This window comes from Hevea brasiliensis, chromosome 2, assembly GCF_030052815.1.
Source record: "Hevea brasiliensis isolate MT/VB/25A 57/8 chromosome 2, ASM3005281v1, whole genome shotgun sequence".
Taxonomy (NCBI): Eukaryota; Viridiplantae; Streptophyta; class Magnoliopsida; order Malpighiales; family Euphorbiaceae; genus Hevea; species Hevea brasiliensis.
Window position 1 is genome coordinate 16,578,871 of NC_079494.1, and position 2,940 is coordinate 16,581,810.

General features: G+C 34.4%; 1 non-coding gene across 1 annotated transcript; it reads right to left on the bottom strand.

Annotated features, from left to right (window-relative positions):
- Positions 1 to 2,552: 2,552 nt before the first annotated feature.
- On the bottom strand, positions 2,553 to 2,660 carry LOC131178035 (small nucleolar RNA R71). Its single transcript, XR_009147166.1, has one exon. It is a non-coding gene; the product is annotated as a small nucleolar RNA R71 (small nucleolar RNA).
- Positions 2,661 to 2,940: the final 280 nt, after the last annotated feature.

Here is a 2,940-nt window from a genome sequence, read left to right on the forward strand (position 1 = left end):
CGAACCTAGGTTTCTGAAACTCGATAAAACAGAGCTTTGAGTGATTGAACGGCTATATTTACATTTAATGCACCCTCAACTGTTATTTTCTTGCCAAAAATATAAAAAGAGGTCATTTATGACTGGAGGATAAATAACAACCATTTTCTCTGAGAATTTATTGTGTCAAAAGATTTTTTCTCTCTTCTCTCTCTCTAAAACTTGAGCTACTGATGCATACATTTTGCATAATCATTTAGGTCTAATTTCATATCCATTTTATTTGATTATTAGTCACTTTTAGCTAATTTCATTAGTTATTTAGTTAGTTTTTCATAATTGTCAATTTTTGATTAATTTGTAATTTTTACTTTGTTTTGTAGGAAAAATGGTGTTTTTGAAGGACTGAAAAGAAATTTTTCCATTGAGGAGTGACTTCTATAGCCAAAGATGTCAAAAACAAGTTTTCAAGTTGAAATATGCATTGACAAAATTGCGCATAACTTGCCGCATAAGCTATGCAGATCCGCATGAGGAGAAGAAACACTGTTCCAACACCTGCCGAATTGTGCATAAGGAGAGTGCATAGCTTATGCAGATTCACACCTCCCTTATGCAGTCTCACGAAAATGTGCATAACCTATGCGCCAAGTCATGTAATTTTGCATAAGTGAATCAGAACCAGCCGAAAACTGCATAAGGGACTGCATAACTTATGTAGTCCCACAAAGGTTTCATTAATGAGCTGGCAGAAGATTCCCTCAGAAAATCCCTCCTAAAACACACCATTTTAGGGCTCCATGTCAGAAAAGCTATAAAAAGGACCCTTATCCCATTTTAGAAAGGGGGAGAAGAGGAGCAAAAAAGGAAATGAAGAGGAGAGGCAGAATTTGAGGAGTCACTTTCACCTTCCACACCATTTTCAACCAAGATTTGCAGATTTCTTTCTTTCCTTATATTTTTTCCTACATTTCTAGTGTTTAGTTTTTTGTTCCTTAGCTTAGATTAAAGCTTTATTTCCATTTAAACTCAATATATCTTATAAGCATTATGGATAGTGAGTAGTTTTATTTTGATTCTGGAGTAAGGGATGTAATATTTGAGATATTTTGTGGATTTTGATTGGGTAATCCATATTTAGTGGTCTTAATGAGTTTTATTCATTTCTTGTGTGCTTAATGACATGCTTAGTATAGGATCCCATTAAGTGATGTTCTTAATCCATGGTTGAGGCACTGAAAGGAGAAGGCCCTATGATAGATAATCAAGAAATTGGACTTAATTAACTTAGACCTAGAAATAGGCTAAGGATTAAGAGGATTCACAGATTAATTAAAGAACCTAATGGGTCTTAATTAACTCTAACTCCACGAAAGTAGGATTAGATTGATTAAGGCACTCTTTGTCTCACTCGAAAGGGTATTCAAAGGATTTAAAAATTAATCTCCTTAAAACCCATAAGTTTTACAAGATTGGATAACCAATTTAAAATCCCAAAATAGCTCGAATATGAAATCCTGAACTCCGGAATCGCCTTTTTATCATTGTTAATTTCCAATTGAATTTAATTGCTTGCCATTTTAAATTTTGCCATATTTCAACTTGCTTATTTCAAATTAATGCAATTTTAGTTTAATTAATACATTATTGGATAGATTATTAATTTTGCACATATAGATTTCATACTCCAATACCCATCAATTTATTGCTTTAATTTCAGAAATAGTTCAATTTAGTCAACTTTTTATATCAAAAATTCAATCATTAACACAACTCCTCGTGGGAACGATATCTTATCTATATTACTTGTACGACCCGTGCACTTGCGGTTGGGCCACATCAAGTTTTTGGCGCCGTTGCCGGGGAGTTGTTTGTTTAAGATTGAATTCTTGATTATTTTAGTTGTTCATAGTTTTTTTTTTGTTATCTTTTCATTTTGTGTTTGTTTGTTCTTTTTTCAGGTACTCTTAATCTTTTATGAGAAGAGCTAGAAGCACAAGTGACACATTCTTATTGTTCAATCCTGAAATTGAGAAATTCTGTAAAGCCAACAAGAAAGAAACCAGAAGAAGGAAAGAAGCTTTGAGAGAAACTGAATTAGAAGCAGACATGGCTGATGAAAGAATGAGAATTGGTGGTAATGCTGGAATTGATCGAAACAATGAAAATGTAGCCCAAGGTGAAGAGGTTGTAAATGCTAATGTGCCTAGGGGAAGTATGATGGATCATGCTTTTCCTCGTTTTGATGACTTGAGAGAGAGCATAGCAAGACCAAGAATTGATGCAAATAGTTACAAGATGGATTTTGGAGTTCTTCAAATGATTCAGAATTCTCAATTTGGAGGACATCCTTCTGAAAATCCACACACACATCTGAAGAAGTTTGCTATGATTTGTGATATGCAAAAATAACCTAGAGTATCTGATGATGCACCAAGATTGAAGCTATTCCCATTCTCTTTGAAAGATAGAGCATTGGATTGGCTTGATTCTTTACCTCATAACTCCATTACAAATTGGGAGGAACTCACTGATGCATTTCTTGCACAATATTTTCCACCTGGAAAAACTCAAGAGTTGAGGAATTAAATGACAGCTTTCAGACCAAGAGAAGATGAAACTCTTTATGAATCATGGATGAGATGGAAGGAATTAGAGAGACAATGCCCACATCATGCCATTCCAAAATGGATGATAAACCAGAATTTTTACACAAATGTCACTCCTGCAATTAGAGGGATTATTGATGCTCAAACAGGAGGAGAATTTATTATGAAGCATGAAGATGAAGCTTATGAGCTATTGGAGAAAATTGCAAAGAATACTCATCTTTGGAGTATTCCAAGAGGACCAGCTCCAACTCAAAAGAGGCAAGCTGCTGGAATGTATGATCTTGATCCGTTCAACATGATTAATGCAAAGTTTGATGCACTTACAAATGTCCTTGCTAAGAAGATGGAA